The sequence below is a fragment of the Symsagittifera roscoffensis genome, chromosome 1 (assembly GCF_963678635.1).
Source record: "Symsagittifera roscoffensis chromosome 1, txSymRosc1.1, whole genome shotgun sequence".
In the NCBI taxonomy this organism is placed as follows: domain Eukaryota; kingdom Metazoa; phylum Xenacoelomorpha; order Acoela; family Convolutidae; genus Symsagittifera; species Symsagittifera roscoffensis.
The window spans coordinates 65,755,856-65,774,191 of NC_087062.1; the positions used below are offsets into that span (position 1 = coordinate 65,755,856).

The 18,336-nt window shown below is 33.5% G+C and overlaps 1 non-coding gene across 1 annotated transcript; it reads right to left on the minus strand.

The window, feature by feature from the left end:
- Positions 1-6,214: 6,214 nt before the first annotated feature.
- On the minus strand, positions 6,215-6,287 carry Trnar-ucg (transfer RNA arginine (anticodon UCG)). Its single transcript has one exon. It is a non-coding gene; the product is annotated as a tRNA-Arg (tRNA).
- Positions 6,288-18,336: the final 12,049 nt, after the last annotated feature.

An 18,336-nucleotide genomic window follows, 5' to 3' on the forward strand; every position in this document is an offset into this window, starting at 1 on the left:
CTTTACTTGCTCGTTGTTTTTTGAAAACTGCATCAGATTTTACAGGTAAATTTAGTAGTGAATTCACTTTTTCAACATCAAATTTAGATGTTGCGTAAACTTTCGGGTATTTCGATAGAAGGTCAGCTAATTGTTCAATTTCTTGTTGTGTTATCTGAGAGTGTTGAAAATTGAACATTTTAAAGAATTTTTGTTGTTCTTCCGTGTACTTTGATATTTGAAATGTTGGTTTAAAGTAGGGTGTTTTTGTGAAATAATCTATGTTTCGTTTTTCATTACTTAATATATTTTTAATTGATAATTCTTTGTTAAGAATTGTTGACTGACATATACATAATAGCTGTAATTTTTTTTTACTCTATACGCTATTTCCTTTGTGAGAGAAATTGTTGCGTTAGTTTCACAATAACCTAAGAGTACTAGTCGTAAGGTTATTTTATATGGGGAATTCTTATATATGTGTAGAGAAATTATATCATAGTTTGAGTCTTTCATGTATTTAATAGATGAAATTGTTACTCGGAAAAATTTATAAATTGGTTTGAATTCAAGGTCAGACATAAAGAGAAGTTGTTGATTTTTTTCATAGTGGTGAACTTGTTGGATTGAAAAGTTATACACATTTCCTGCTAGTGGTTCAGGTGTTTCCGTTCCTGATTGTACATAGGGTAAAATTTGGAGAAATAGGTGGTTGTTTGTTTATTGTTTGAAAAAATGTTAAAGCTGTATTTTTTAATCTTGTGTATTTATCTTTCATATAAATTCTGGTGTTTAAGATATTTATAGTTGGTATATATTTAGTATTAAATGGTATTCCAATGATGTGGAAGGTTTGTTTGAATGGTTTGCTCATAAGTTTGTTCTGTTCCATTGTTCGAGTGGGAACAAAGAAAAGTTGGATTTTTCCATAATTCGTTAAGGTTGATCCTTGTGCGGTAGCTAGTCTGCTTGTTGTTTTGAAGGGTAATAATTTTGGACGTAGAATTTTTATTTCATTCCAGGTGGGAATGTTGATAATATTTGATTCCGTTCCGGAATCTATTAAAAAATCTGTTTTAAGGTCTGGTGTTTGAAGTTCTTTGCATTTTGGACTTTCTAAAGATTTTTCAGATTTTTTCTTTTGGTAACTGCGGTTCTTTAGGTATATTTTGATAAATGTTATTTGTGCTTGAGCGTTCTGTGGTTTTTTCTTCTGTTATTTCTTCTACTATTTTTTCTAGTGTTTTGTTTTTGTTTATAGGTCTTGTATAATAGTTTAAAATAAATTGATCTTGATTTTGATAGATAGGGGAATACCTTGGTTGTTCGTATATATTAGGTTCGTAGTCATTTTCAGCATGAATCATGTTAATTGAAATTGCATTGTCTGCGCCACTTTCACTGTTTGTCGATTCGCCCTTGATGCAATTTAATTGCAATTCTGTGTTTTTGTTATTATCAATACCAGGAGAGTCAGGTTGAGTTTTTTCAGTTGCTTGTGCCTAATTTATTTGTTTTTGATGTTTAGATGTTTTTCTCCTATAATTTTGTTGTGAATTTTGATAACGTGTGTTATTTCTATGTGGTCACTGAGAGTAGTTTCTCTGTCTATTGCTATAACTTGAATTTCTGTTCTATGAATTATCGCGTGATCTATTTTGATAGTTGATATATTTTGATCTGTGATAGTTTGATTTGTTGTTAGAATAATCACGTGATCTATTATTTTGATATCTAGGATTTCGATCATTTGAATAGTTTCTATTCCTACCGTTGGAATAAGTTCTATTTCTATTGTATGAAGAGTTTCTAGATCGATTATTTGAATAAATTCTATTTCCAGAATTTGAATGGGAACTGGCATCAAACGAAAATTCAGGTTGGTTTGAGTTTGATCTTGAATAGTTATTTCGATATTGACTATTTCGACTGTTTGATCGACTATATCTGTTTTGTGAGAAACTTCGTGAATTTCTTTGATTTGGTGATCTTCCTCGATAATTCGGGTTATAAGTTGATTGTTGTCTAGAATAGTTTGAGTGATTTGGAGGGGTTTTCCTGAATTATTTTTACTATGAATATTTTTGTTGGTTAAATTTTGATCTTTTTTCATGTACTGATGAAATGATTTATTTGGTTCTCTATATTTTTGTGGTTTGTTTTGGTTATTTTTTGTAATTCTGTATCAGAGTCGTGAATATGATTTATTTGTGAAGTAGTGGTTTGGATTTTGTTGACATATTGTAGCTTTATGTTTTCTGTTTCTTCTAATTTCATAGTGATTTGTGCTTGTTCTAGTTTATCTACTAATTTCGTAAAGTCTAAATCTGGTTCACGGATTGAGGAAGGGTGTGATTTTCTCTTTTTTATTGCTATTTTTCGCAATTGAGGTGCTAGAGTCATCATTAAGATTTCTGTCATCTTTGTATTTTTAGACTAGTGTTTCAATTCTTACTGCAAGTTGTTTGATTGTTTCATGTGGTAGTCTACGAATTTCATTGCATGAAACTCTTTGATGTTGTTTGTTTATTTCGGAATCAAACATTTTTGAGAATTCTTGTGTAAATATCTTCCAATCTGATTTCATTTCTATAGGTAAGAGTGAAAACTCTCTTTGGGCTGCGCCGTCAAGTGTGGTTTGAATTAAAGCTGTGCGTCTATGTATCCAATTTTGTTAAAGTGGCGGGTTCAGGCCCTATTTATAAAACTAAATTTGCTGCGACTGTATTTAGGTAATGTTTTACAGATTATTCAGGATCTGTGCCTGTAAATACCATTATTGGCTTATTTGATAATATTGGTGATCCACCCATTAGGTATGGACTCATAGTCATTTGCAGTGATTCTGCAGCATTTGGCATTTGAGAAAAGTTTTTAAAATGACTTTTTGTTATTTCACGTTGTTGCAAATAATATGGCAGTGGGATTTCGTTATGCATTCGAGTTGGTTGGTAAGATTGTGTATTGACTGCGTTTTGTGGTTGAAAAATATTACTGTTTTAAGATGTTGGATTTTTTCTAGGTTGTTGTATTTGTTCGTTTCGTGTGTATGGTTCGAAAACATCTGGTTGGTCAATACTGTAAGAACGAAATCTTTGGCTAGAACAAAATCGTTGATGATTTTGAATATAGTATTCTTCATCATCTGATCGAAATTAGTTTCTTGTATAATAAGGAAGTTGATTTCTAGTATGGTATCTATTTATATTATTTTTATTTTGTTGAAAAATGGGTAATTTTCACTTTGTTTTTGTGAGGACCGTGGTTGATCATTAACGTTTACTGAATTTGAAATCAGTTGTGGTAATTTTTGATTTTGTAAAAATGAGTAATTTTGAGTATTCATAGTAGAAGGCTTTGTTGTTTTTGATCTTTTTACATAAGTATAATTATGTTCTGCAAAATTACTTCTATGTGATGTTTGTTGTTCACATGATGGCTTTGTTACTGCTCGAAATGTTGGCAACAGAGGGTTTTACTGTGGATTGTATAATTGTTTGTTGTAACGCGGGATTTTTTAGCAACAGAGGGTTTTACTGTGGATTGTATAATTGTTTGTTGTAACGCGGGATTTTTTAGTTTTCAATATGTAAATTTGAGTTGAACAGGTGAAATGCTTCGTTGTGCTTCTGTTGTTGTTGTTGTTGCCAACTATTTCTTCGATTACAAAATGTGATGGAGTTTGTATATCTTGTTATGTAAGATTTCTTGTTCCATTTAATTTGTCGTGAATTATAAAAGTAGATTTTAAACTATTATTTCCTGTTCTTTCAGATAAGAATGAATTGTAGTTTAAAGGTGTTGCGTCAATTGTAAGTGGGTATACTCTAACATAATTTTTTTGAATAGAGATTGCGCTAATTGCTTGACTTTATATATCTGTTGGTATATTAATAAATGATTCATGAGACCATTCAGGGTCCTAAACATAATCTGATATTTCTGCTAATACGGTTTCGTCATCTGTATTTTGTCATCAAAATTTTTTTATTGCTTGTGCAGTAAGATCGTTATTATGACTAAAATAATCGATTATGAACCATGCTAATAATTTTTGTAAATCGTGTTTAACATGTTGTGTTATGTCATTACTAGTTAGATCTTCTCGGATTGCATTCAAGAATTTTGAAAATTTGTGTATTTCTTGTCGTACAGTTGAATGTCGAGATGTTTGAGTTGGTGAATCGCTTTGGGGTTCCTTTAATTCTAATATAGATGTGTAGCTATAGATTAGTGAAAATACATCATTTGTGAATATTGAATTTGCTCTTTGTGAGTTTTGATGTTGTATGCTTTTGATGTTTTGTATAAAAACTTTTGAAAACTAAATTCAATATCTAAGTCATCAGTTTGAATGAGATATTTGTCATGTACTGCGTTTGGTGAATTGGTTTCTATTGCGTAGATTCCATATTGTGATGTGAGACTACATATACCTTTGAGATAGTGGTCATCAAATTGTCTTTTGATTTTTACGTCGGAGAATTCTTTTGTGCATGGACTTTCTCCCTTTTCAAATAAGTTTGCGATTAAGTTTTGGCAAAATTGTACCTATCCTCGAGCTTCAGTTAAAGGATGTATTAAAAATGGGAGTACTGAATCTTCTAGGTTATCTTCATTTGAACCATTTTTGTGTTGTATGACTGTTAGCGTGTAATTTTCAATTTGTCTTATTGGTTGATTCCAATTGTACAAACGTATTGGTTCGTTTGTGTAACAATTTTTTATTCTAAGTTTCCCTTTTATGGATTCTGGTGACGTGTTTTCTGACTCAGTGAAATATATTTGATCGTCAATTTGATGGTTTTTTTTTTGAGACTTTTTTATTGTGAAGTTCTTGTTCTGCGGTTGTTTCTGATTCTGAGACTGCGTTTCTTCGTTTTGAAAATCGCTTCCTAATATTTTATTTTTTTTTGTTAACAATTTTATTTCTTAATGTTTGTCTTTTTGTTCTTATGTATCCTATTGATTAACTTTTACTGCTGGTAGTATTCTAAATACAAAAACTTGATCTCATTTTTGTCGTAAAATGATAAAATCGATCGGTAGATTTCTTGCTAGTCGTATGTCGTCTGTTGTTTGAAGTCTTCTTCCAATACCGGATAGTTCTCGTATTGTTCGGAAAATTGGACCTGATCTATTCAGGCATAAAGGCATATCTACTTAGTTTTTGTCATAAAAAATTTTTGAAATGTTGTATTTGTCTAATTCTAATCTAATTTTTTGTCTAAATTTAGGTTATTAAGGTCTGTTCGAGACTTTTGGTCGCACCAGATGAGTTATATCCTTTTGGTTATACTCATAGAGTAATTTCAGATAAGGTACAACGTCTGCTCGTTACGCTATCTTTTTTTCTATCTGGCAGATTCGTGCAACTTCTTAGTTTAATACCAATCTTAATCTTACTTTTATATCTCCTAGTCTCAATAGATCTAGTGTACACCGGTTTATAAGATTTAGTTCCAGAATGAGAACAACTGTATTCTAAGCTGAATTCAAATTGTTCTGTTGTTGAAACTACAAGTAGTTTCAACACTTACAAATAAGTGGGTTGTTAGTTTGATGGAGTATGATTGGTTAGCATTTAATTTTTTATAGAGATGAAATATCAGAATATTATCCAATAATTATTTCTAGTTTTGATCTGCATCCATAAGGCTTAGCAAATAAATAGTAAACATAGCAGTTAAACGGTAAACTATGTAAAAAAGTTAGTTGGCGGAGAAATCCAACGGAATCATACGCATAAGGGTTAAATTATAAAATGACTGAAGAAAACTAACCTGATGTGATAGCACTAAAGAATAGTAGAGTTTGGCCAATTAAGTTTAAGCCAAAGAAGCAATCACGGAAGCAAAATTAGGAGCTTTAGATTTTTATCAGCTTGATTGAATTTGTCTAGTTGCGCATAACTTCACTATCCATATCTCCGATATCATTGAAATCATCGATGGCCATTTGATCATCGATTGATAGGTTGATGAGAAAGATTGAAAATTGGACCTTTGCTTCCCGAGTCGAGATTTTTCACCTAATTTGAAGCAAAATTTGAGCGGTTGGAGCGGTTTTTTTAGACAATTACGCTCAAAATCTTGCTTCAAAATGAGCGGTTTGAGCGGTTTTTGAACGACTTATCTAAAAAAACCGCTCAAAGACCGCGCCAGATTTTAACGGTTTTGAGCGGTTTATCTAAAAATACCGATCAAAAACCTCGCAAGATTTAATAATAAAAAGTCGACCACAGAGGGATTCGAACCCACAATCTTCTGATTCGAAGTCAGACGCCTTATCCGTTAGCCCATGCGGCCCTGAAAATAGTGTCGCGCAGCGAAGCCAATATAAATTCTAATTCATGCTTTTGAAATTCCTGTGACAGTGATACGTACCTCGGCTCTTTTTCCTTTTCTCCCCCACCTCACACGAGCTTCAATTTATTAGTGTAACGAGTGGTTTTACGAGGTTGAGTATGAAGACCAAACATGTTTGTCGTGGCCTTATTAGTCTGGATGTAAATTTTCATAACAATTGGACAATGTGGTCAACAAATTAGCATGTAAAAATTTGCAGGTGGGGGGAAAAGAAAAAAGAGCCCGTACCTCAGACCACAGGTATCCATAGTACTGTGCATCGCATGTGCGAAAGTATGGACATGAGTCTGGGACCTCGACCCGGGAAGACCGCTCAGAAACCGCTCAAATCTTGCTTGAAAAACTGTTCAAAAATCACCGCAAGAAATGAGCGGTTTTTGAGCGGTTTTTTAAGCAAGATTTGAGCGGTTTGAGCGGTTTTTCCAAAAAACCGCCCAAACCGCCCAAACCGCTCAAACCGCTCAAATCTTGCTGAAAAACCGCTCAAACCGCTCAAATCTTGAGCGGTTTTTGAGCGGGATCTCGACCCGGGTTAGGATTGCTTAGGCTTGATTTCCCTTTGTCCAAAATTTCATTGAATAGGTTATTGGAAGCTAGTTGATTCCATGGACCTTTGCTCGTCCTTTGCTTAGGATTGATTTCGCATTGTCTAAAATTTCATTCGATAAGTCATTGGAAACTAGTTGATTCTAGATTGTATTAGGTTTTTTTGAAGTGTACTTCGAAAGATGAAATTTGAGTTTAGATTGGAAAGATGTTAGTAGATTGTGGATAGTTTTTGAGATTGCGTATTGTAGAGTGAGTTTTTGATGATTGTGTGCCATCGCAAATAACAAATAATTTTTAGGGTCTGTACAAGTTGTTCTTAACTAATCCGCTAGAACGGTGGTCGCCTACTTTGAAAAATTTTTTAAATTGATTAGAATTGCAAACTAATTTAAAACCCTGGCTGGCAAAACAAGAACTGTGACCGACGCAAACTTAGAAAGGAATGCCATGAAGGTAGTAGTTCACTGTGTTTGATAATTTGGACGAAAATTGATTTTAGCCGAAGGAAATGTTCAGAAGCTGTATGTACAGAGTGAAATGTATTTATTTGTTCCCTGTTTTTAACCCTAAGAACTAGTACAATCAAGACTAAATTCCTCGCTCTGTTCGGATAAGGGAGGTAATTTGCCGATTTGTGCATTTGGAATAGAGCTCTTTATGTTTTCACCCGTTTTATTGGATTCTCAACAACATATGCCGTAAAAAAGTGCCGGATTCTCAACAAATTATGCCGCAAAATATGTCATATAGGGTCTATCTAACTGCATTTCTGATGGACAAAAAGATTTTTCATTTTCCATTTATGTACACTGATCCGTCGGAATCTAGAACGTCTCGGATGTTTTAAAGGTACTTTTGCATATGGTGGGATACATTTAAAGATAAAAATTCAGTGCGATTGTGTTTCAAACTGCTGATTGATAGAGACAAGTTATTACAGTTCAAAAAGGAGGCAATCAAGTATTAATGTAAGCTTGCCTAACTTGATTATTCCAATAATGAACCAGTCGCGTTGCCGTGTAAATTTCAACCATTTTTTGGTTTTACTGCTTCTTTGATTCTGTATATCGCTGCCAAGACAAATTCTCTGTCATAGTGGAATTCGGAATTGTTTTTCTAGATCGAATTCTCAAAACCTATTATGTTAGTCCCATATCTTCTTTTACCGGATGAGTCATTTGCGAAATTAAATGTTGAACGACTATCGACCCATCATCAAATAGGTTGAATTTGCTTTAATTGTGTCTGCTTTGTCTTCATGGGCCTGGACGATGGGACTTAGAATTGGGTCTTCTTCCGTTAAGAGATTTAGCAATTTGTCGTTAAACAAAATGTTTGAGACCTGCGGGCGTTTGCGCAACTTCAAATTTTTGCCTTTTAAATTTATAAGTTTTTCGTGTTCTGATAGAATAGGGATTTCGACTGAAATTTGGATTTCGAAATAAACGGGATAAACATTGTTTTTATGTTCTGCGAAGCTTCCTTTGGATGGCACCAAAATATCTTCTAAGAAACAATTTGTGAAGGGATTATTTCCGATTGCTGAGTCCATGACTTTTTCAAATTCATTTGGCATGTCACCAAGTCGGTAAAAGCCGGTTAAAAATTGATATTTGCCGGTTATATGACCACCTACTCAGCTAAAGTTGCGGTGACTAGCAGTACAGCTGTCCAGCTAGAGTTGACTAAAAGCGTTTTGTAGAACTAGGTTGGTAAAACAGACTTCTCCGGTGGAATCATTCAAAATTTGAGCGGCTACGTTATCGAATCATTCGTGTTTATTAGGCATTTGATATTTATTTATTATATCTTTTTGTTAATGAATTTTGAGTCAAGTGCTAGTTTGATCGAATAATCAATTTTGCAAAAAAAATAAGATTGTGCTGATAAATCTATCTTCATCGAAGTTTTCTAGTTTTTTGATGTTTCCTTCGGATTTAAGTCGGTCCAATTCGGTTTTTACTTTGTCGTATAAGTGAGGAGGGACGCGCCTACCTTTTAGTTGAATCAGTTCTAAATCTACTTGGAAGTAGGTAACTTTCGTCTGATTTATAATTTGTCTAATCCGAAAGAATAAGTAATAAAAAAAACCTTGGATGTTATTTCAATCTCTCTTTGTTTTTCAGCAATAAAAATTAAGTTTCTAGGTTTACCTTTTTTTTGGTTTTGTAATAAGTAAAATGCTTATCAGTTACTTCTATCTCGAATTTTGGCGAACTTTTGTTGCTAAGTTTATTTCCGTCGTGACCTTCTGTTAGGAAAAACTGATTTTCTTGTTCAGACTACCCGTTTGAGAAGATTGTTATGATTAGCTTTCCGGTGATAATTACAGCAGTGTCCGTAAATCCGCAATGCATGTCTTTCGTTGGTTGATACTCCGAATGAAACTTCAGGTAAATTCGGGAAGCCTCAATTCGTGTAGAATTTTTCTCTTGAAGAAGCTAGCTGGGCTCTTGAGAAAGCCTACGTGTATGTTTAGAGCTACTTGTTTTTCATTTCTCAGGGCAATATTTAACAGCTTCTTGAGTTCTTTTCCTTCGTGATCGCGATAGAAGTTACATTAAATAGAGAGTAATCATCCTTATTGCTCTGTCCGGATTCTGACCATGCATTGATCACTCAACGACTTTCTCTATTTGAAGGTCGTTATTTATATCCGGTTGATCCGAAGGATAATTACAAACTGTATTAAGTACAACTTGGCTATCTACAATATGTAGAATTCTACGGCGATGCTTACAATGACTGGCAAAGTGTACTTTATGTTTAAATGATGTGCAATTTGTGTATTTTGTCGGGGACAATGCTAAAGGACCTTTATAAAAGTTTTCGCCGCATTTGATACAATTATTTTTTCGCTCAATGTTCACATTTGGTTCCCTTTAAACATTAAAATGATTAAAAGATTGATGTACATATGATCGGTTGAATTTAAAACTGTTCGCCATCTTCATGGGGTTTGTCATCCCTTTTTTGTCAATTAATGCACACTAAGTGCTTCTAATGAAGGAATTGTTTCTGTGAGTAGTTTTCTTTGAATGTCAGAGTTCTTCTTGTTGTTGATGAAGATGTCTCTCATCCATTCATCTTATCCGGCAGAAATGTTGCATTTCATTGCCATTTTGGCTAAAGCTCACTAAAATTGATCCAAAAATTTTCATTATCTTTGCTTTCCATCAAGTAATTTATGTTTTTCGAACGTGACCTTTAATTTTCTCACAAATACTATCGACAAATTGTCCCAGAACTCTTTCAAGTGAACTTTGTTACAGCTAATTTACTTAAGTACACATAAAAATTTAAAAGTAAGAAGTGAATTAGTCTCAAAACAAAAACATTGAATAAAGCAGAGAGCATTCTCTCCGCCGGAGGAAATGAACGTTTCAAGGTCATAACATTTTATGGCCTGTTATATCATATAGGCTAAATTAAGACAAGTAACACACTGCACTTCACAACACTTTAACAATGTAGATGAGGCGCGAATTTTGACAGAGGTTGGGTTCCGAAAATCGAGATACAATGTCAAATCTGATAGTTATATTGTAGTTTAATCTGTAGTTTGCTAATCAATTTAGAAAGTTGGAGAAGTTGAAAAGTCCGAGCACCTAAATGATTCGGACAGTGTACGTACTAAAAATTGCAGGTCTCTATAATGGGAGTTTTTTCCTTTTTTTGCGCACTGATTGAATGCGCAGGCTGAGCGTAATTTCTGATGATTGATTTCTGATGAGCCAAATTTACTCTTTTTGGGATGAAACTTTGGTTCCGAGTTATGCAAAAAAACTTAACTATGACAACTTTGATAAAATGAAAAAACTTTCCAATTCGCTTCGAGAAGATTATTTCTATCGAATTGGAAAATCACCTATTTCTTTGTAAAAAAAATTCCACGAGATAGCTTATTAATTTTAGCAACAGGTTTGACAAAATCAATGACATGTGACTCCTGAACCGAACCAGACACATGACACGTACCGAATAAGTTTTAAACCTTATAATTTTTCAGTATTTCCTCTACTAGACCTTTTGTTGGCTTTTTTTTCAAGCTCGTCTTATTAGTTGTACCAAAGATCAGTACACTATTTTGAAGTTTTGGTTGAAATTATTTATGTTTTTCCGAGCAGAGTACAGGCGTTGAAGAAAACTGAATTAAGCCACTTATGCAGAAGAGATTCACTCAACTGATTTTGAGTGAGAGGGGAGGGTAGTTTTCGAGTGAGATTTCAGATTTGGGAGGGAAGTTCTAAAGAAATGTCAAAAACTTTCTAAAAAAATACCAAAAAAATCAAAATATGGACTTCTCCGGGGGCCATAACTCGTAGTGTCAGAAAATTTGGGAGTCTTCTCACGACCCGTTATTTGAATTGAACTCAAATTCTCAAATTCGAAATTATTTAAAAAGTTGAAGAAACGGTCAAAAAGTTGACTATTCCGAGGGCCATAACTTTAAATGTGAAAACAATATCGAGCAGTGCTCCTGCAGGGAGCTTTTCAGAGCTACTTTGTTCATTGAAACCAAAAACTCAGATTTGAGAGGTCAAACTTTCCCCCACAGACTGCAGGCAGAGGGATTAAAAAAGAAGAAACTGTATGGGAAAATAAAAGCACACGTTCTTTCAATTGATGCCCTTTTTTCAAAATCAATTGAGTTCTTTCGAGAAAAACTAAAATGTTTTCAATGAATTTGGAAATAAGTTTCCATAATGAAAAGAAAAGAATTTTCAACCAACCGATTGGTCAACAAACAACTAAAATGTGCAGAGGCGAGTGTTCAAGTTATATTTCCCTTGTTACGACCAAAATGTGTGGAGGGGAGTGTCCAAGTTGTGTTTCCCTTGATAAGATAAAAAAATTAGGTCATTATTATTAGAAACAGGCCAAAATAATTTAATGAAGACTTTTTCATAGGCGATATAAAATTTCGTATAAAAAATAAGGAGTCAAGGCAAGTAATTTTACAAAATAAAACACTACAAAAAAATGTGCTCAGCAAAAAAAAATTCGAGATGTGACAACTAAGCTGACAACCGATAAGCAGACAAAAAATTGGCCGACAGTTTTAATTGAAACAGAATATTTCCTGAATGAAAAAAAAACAGGTCCTGGCCAGATTCGAACCCAGGATTTTTGCCCTCTCAGGCATATCAGTTACATCCAGGGTAAGTAGGCCGGGCACATCTAGAAGTTAGAATTCATTATGATTGAAGATACAAAAGATTCTGCAAAGCAAGTTGTTAACCTGGAAAGAATCTACACTCCAGTTTGATAACGCTTAATAATCGCTAGCATAATAAGTACGAAATTGAACACGATTTTTTGGTACCTTGTTAACCAGCAAGATATTCAATTTAGCAATTGAAAATCAAATGCAAAGAAGATACATTCCGTTATATGCGCGGAAAAATTTAATCGTCGTTGGATGAGAATTTGAATTTCTGAAACATTGTATGAAAACAGCCAAAAGTTTTGTCATTCGACCATTATGATTACAAAATTTACCTCATGTGTTTTAAATTATGATCGACTGTTCCCTTTTCCGACAAATTAGAGATCCCATGCATCAGCATTTAAACGCTTTCTTTTTGTGTTTCCAAATCGGCTAGAAGACTAGCACATGTTTTCACGATTTCGTCCTCAATTTCGTTTTTGGAGTGCACCGTAATCAGATATTGTAGTCCCGTTAGATCAGATATTGTAGTCCCGCTGTTTTTTGATGGCACTTCCCATAGCAGTTTTTAACAACTTACCAGTACTCGTCTCGTAAAGGTCAAACAATGGGGTAGATTTCCAGTAGTCGGCACAAGGAAGTAGGCACTCAAAGATATTTCTATGGCTGAATGGTATCCCAACTCTTAAAAAATAAATTCAGTCAACTGAAAAGTTTTTTAATTAACCCGTCTTTAAAGCACGCTTCAGATCACATGAAAAATTTTCGATAGGAATAAATTTCTGACTTTTACCGTTTCCAAATCTTTTGCCTCTCGTTCAAATCTTAAGAGAATAATAAATTCCCTACCTCTTTTCTCAAGTTTATTGATAACAGATACTACAATACCAGAAATCTTCAGCAATAATCTGAATGATGATATATTTCAGCTACTGTTGAATAATCATGCTTTGAATAACCTTTTTAAAACAAACTAGCAAGCCCGTCTCCAAATGATTAATCGGCTCGCAAAAATTTGTCGTTGCTCAGATCAAGCTATTCCTTCTATGAAACTTCGGAGGGCGCAAAGTAAAAAAATTTCTAGTTAGGCTATTCCAGATAAAAAAGCTTTGAGATATTCTAAACTATTTCATGCAGCGAATAAGATGACAAAACCTTACTTTTTTCTTTGGAAGCGTTGAACTTGGAAGCGTTTTCTATGGAAGCGTTTTTCATTTAAGCGTTGAACCTCCAAATATCTCAAGTTATTTCATGGACCGAATCAACTTGCAATAAATTCAAGAGTTTTTAAGCAAACTATTCTAGCTATATACTTTTGAATTATTTCAAAAACTTATTATAGAGCAAAACAGTATTTGTTAGTTTTGCAAGTAAGCTAAGCATCGAATGAAACGAGTACTTCATAAAGCAAATCATAAAGCAGAAAATTAAGGTTTTCTTCATCAAGCTATTAATTACGAAATTTTCAAAAATTCTACGTTATTTTATTTTTATTGCAGCCATTCAAGCGATGATGCTTATTGAAATATATCAAGTTATTTCATAAAACTAATCGGATGGAAAAAAAGAAAGATTTTCTAAGCAAGCTATTAGATATGAAACTTTGAAATGTAGCTAATCAGATCGCAAAACAATTAATTATTTCTATGGAAGCCACTCGAGCGATGAAGTTTCAAATAATTCACTTCATAGACCAAATCTGAAGACAATAGAATCAAAATTTTTTAGGCAAGCTACTCGAGCTAAGAAAGTTCAAGACAGGAAATATTTCGTAGTTTTTTTTTCTATCAAGTGCTTTCAAGTTTGCGAAAAAGTTAAGAATTTCTAGGCAAGCTATTGAAGCAATGATACTTTGGAAGTTATTTCGTAGACCAAATCGGCTTGCAAAAGTTTAAATTTTATTAAGCAAGCTATTAGAGCTACTCAACTTTGAAATGTTGAAAGTTATTTCATAAACCGAATCAGCTAAAAGCAAAAAGCTTCAAAACTTTTGAAGAAAGCTGTTCAAGCGGTGAAACTTTGAGTTATTTCAAGTTTTCTTGTGGACTAAAGCGGAAGGCGGAATTTTACAGTTTTTTAAGGGAGCTTTTAAAGCTAAGAAATATTTAATGAAGCGACTAACTTTGTTCGCGAAATCTTGACTTTTTTCAGCAAGTTTTGCATGAAACTTTGAAATATTTCAAGTTATTTCATAGACCTGGTCGGTTCACAAAAAAATGAAATTTTTTATGCAAAATATTCAAGCTACAAAATTATTCAAGTTATTTTGTAGAAGAAAACGATTTGCTAGAATTCAAAACTTTGGAAGCGAACTCTCCAAGTACGAAAACTTCAATTAATCCAATTTGTCTTCAAAAATACCGAATCGGTTCGCGAAAAACTGTATGAAACAATTTCGTAGCTTGATTGGCAAGCTCTAAGTTATTTTGGAGAAGAAAACGTTTTGCTAGAATTCAAAACTTTGTAAGCAAAAAGACCTAATTGGTTCGCGAAAAACTCTGAGCAAGCTACTCAAGCTACGAAACATTGAAATATAGCAAGTCATTTCATAGACCGAGTCGGTTTGCAAAAGAAAATGAAATTTTCTACCCAAATTATTCAGGCTATAAGTTTTTGACATACTCAAGTTATTTTGTGGACTAAAACGATTCGCTAAAATTTAAATGTTTGGAATCAAGCTCTTCAAGTAAGTAAATTTCAAATATTCTAACTGATCCTTAAAAAGACCGAATCGGAGCACAATAAAAACTTATGCTAGTCTGAGCAAGCTAATCAAGCTATGACACATTGAAATATTTCAAATCATTTGATAAACCGAGTCAGTTCGCAAAGAAGACATTTTCTCAGCAAAATATTCAAGCTACAAAACTTTCACATACTCAAGTTATCTTGTAAACCAAAACGATTTGCTAAAAAACTAAGTTTTGGAAGCAAGCTTTTCAAGTTATGAATCTTTAAATAATCCAATTTATCTTCGCGAACTTTTCCTAAGCACGCTATTCTAGCTAAGAAACAATGAACTTTTTCAATTTATTTCATAGACCGAATCGGTTTGCAAAAAGTTAATGTTTTTGTAAGCAAGCGATTCAAGCTGAAAAAAACTTCATAGATTGTCAACTTGCTATTGAAATATGTCAAATTGTTTCAAAGAGCAATTCAAGTGGCGAGAAGCATTTTTTCTCAGCGAGCTATTGAGGCAATAAAACTTTGAGTTATTTCACTTTTTCACAATTCATAAGTTTTCAACGTTTCATAATGTGTCAAAAAAAAATTCGAATTAACTTAAAACAACAACCTTCTTGCTAGAAAAACTAGCTTTATGCATGCTGGTTTGCGCTAATGAATATCTTAAAATTTCTCAATTTTTCCTTGCTTGCGAAGCTTGCTTAGAAAAAATACGGTTATCGCCAATCGGTTTGCTCTATGAAACAACTTGACTTTTTTCAAAGTTTCATCACATTAATATTTGAAATTTTTCATAGTTTTTCTGAGCACGCTATTCATGCGATGAAAATTTGAAAAATGTCAAGTTGTTTCATAAAACAAATCGCGAGAAGTTTCAGTTTTTCTAAGCAAGCTATTCAGGCGATGAAACTTTGAATTATTTCAAGTTTTCACAGAGCTAATCAACTGAGGAAAACTGTAATACTTTTAGGCAAGCTCTGCAAGCAATGAAACATTGAAATATTTCAAGATATTCCATACTGCAACTCGGTTTGCCAAAAAGTTAGTTTTTCTAGCAAGGAGGTTGCTTGTTTTGTTAGTTCATTTCAGAAGAAAATCAATCTGTAAAGGCAGAATTTCGGAAAAAATTAACAAATACTGTCTAGCCTTGAAATCGAATTTAGTTCATTTTGTCTGAAGAATTGAGTTTTTGTCAAAAAAATTCTTGAATAATCCAGACGTAAGAATGTTTGATCATTCTAGAATACTCTTGCCCTAAAGAATTCTTAACCGTATCATTCGACAGAGCTAAAACATTGCTTTCAGTTAAACATTGCTTCCATAGCGCATTCCGACTTTCGTTAAGTATATAAGGTGTTACGTAACTTCAGTTTAAAACTTGGAAGTTCAAATTGGTAAGTTTGCATTTGAAAGTCAAGAAAAGTTGATTGTTTCTCAATTAAGTTTCATTCTTTTTTTTGGAAACAAAACTCTCCAATCTAAGCAAATTTTTGTTTAATTTATTTATATCTTCGAGACAAATTGGTCGATTTTCATTTTTTTCCACTGCAGTCCGAGTAAACAAAGATAGAACCAAACTATCTTTATACATATTTTATCCCTTAATTTTGTGCGAATAAAAAAATAAGCACTGCCCTACCTTTAACAAGAAATTTGAGTTTAAGTCCGGGGTGGCTTTCTCATCGATTAATTTCGGATAAGGTAAACCGTCTGTTCGTCACGCTATCGTTTTTTTGGCCGGATAGATTCATGCAACTTCTTAGTCTAATACCGATCTTAATCATTTTCTTATATCTCCTAGTCTCAATAGATCTAGTGTACACTGGTATTTGCGAGATAAGATATCAGGAACTGTTTTGAAGGAGAACGACTGTTTGCTAAATTATATTTATTCTGCTCTTTCGCTGAAACTATGAATAGTTTCAGCTATACAATTTATAGAAAGTGTTAGTTATGGATCATGATTGGTTAGTAAGCAACTTTTTACAGACATAATTTATCAGTAATATAATTTGATATAAATACTGGCTCCAAAACGAAACTAAAGTCCTGAACTGAGCTTTCTGTGTTTTACACTATCACTTAAATCTATAATCTAATATATTTAGTTATCCAGAACTCTAGCTTCCTTGACGTACTAGAACCGGATCCCTCTGACGCAACAACACCAGCTCATCTAACAGTTTTCTGACCTAATGATAGCCTGGGAATCATCTGCAGATTTTGCAGTATCACAACATTATCAATGCTTTCTTCAATGATTAGATCTTTTTGGAATAGTTCAAGATTTTGGTGACTCATAACTTTAGTGAGGCAATTTACGACTGTCAAGCTCGAAGGAGTATGATTTTCAAAGGTTCTCATAACCTAGCACAGACTCAATAATTTGACGATGTTTTTACTTGGCAGAGTCATTTCAAAACGGAATCATGGTTCATTCCAGTTCAATAACTAAACTTCTCTTGAAAAATAGTCTTCTCACTCTCAATTTGACTGCGTAATCTATTGGACGATGTATCATGCTGGATGGAATAAGTATTACCGTTCCGACTTTCGAAGAAAACGGAATACAAGTTAACATACCCCCCAAGCCGTTAGGGAGGGGGATGTTAACTTGGTTCTAAGTTAGAAATTTTCAGCCAATCAGAATCGAGCTTTTTACATGTAGCGCTTAGCAAATTCAATGCGAGTTAAATTCTGGGGTGGAAGATCTTAACTTGGTCTATCTGGGGGAAGGATATTAATTTGATCCGTGGTTTTTTTGTTCATTCAATTTTCGCCGATCGAAATAATAGTTTTCGGCAAAAAATTTGTATACCCCATTGAAGATATCGACTTTCTGAGTTCAAATTCAAAAAGATCTTTTACTTCCGACTATTTTTCGTGAAGTTCTGAGGGTTTGAAAATGCCAAATTGGCCATGTTTTCGAATAAATTATGCACGCTTCGAAGAAAGAGTTTATTCATATTGCTGATAGCGTACCCGCATCCAGTTTCCAGCGTTATTAATCGATTATAATATGATTTTAGTGCCAGTCATACTAAAAATGAGGAAAAATTGATTTTAAACAAATCATAAAAAATATATCAGGAACTGTTCTTAAGGAGAACGACTGTTTGCTGAGTTATATTTATTCTGTTCATCAAATATGGTAGACTATTGGTCCCGAGGATGTTTCTGTCGTGACCGTTTTCCCATAAGTGATATTTGTCAAAGAACTCAATTAAGAAAAATGAAATCACTAGTTTATCTGTGAACTGTGATGTTAATAGAACGGCCTGTAAAACCAGACTATTGAAGGCTTGTCCCACCGCATAAGGTAAGAGTCTCTTAGCATCAATTGGTGTACAGTTTTTTTGGAAAAACTTACTGGCCTGGCTGAATCCACTTGCTGAGGTTTCAAATAACTTGATTCTCTTTTCCAATGCCTGTATTCAGAAGCTTATTTAGTTCCTTTCCGTCGATGTCACAGATTGTGGTTACCTTTAATCGATCAAAAATTTCCTTTTTGCCAGATTCCGGCCATGCGTTGATTTTTCCACTTCTATTTGAACGGTTTATAAGCACATCCGATCGATCCAAAGC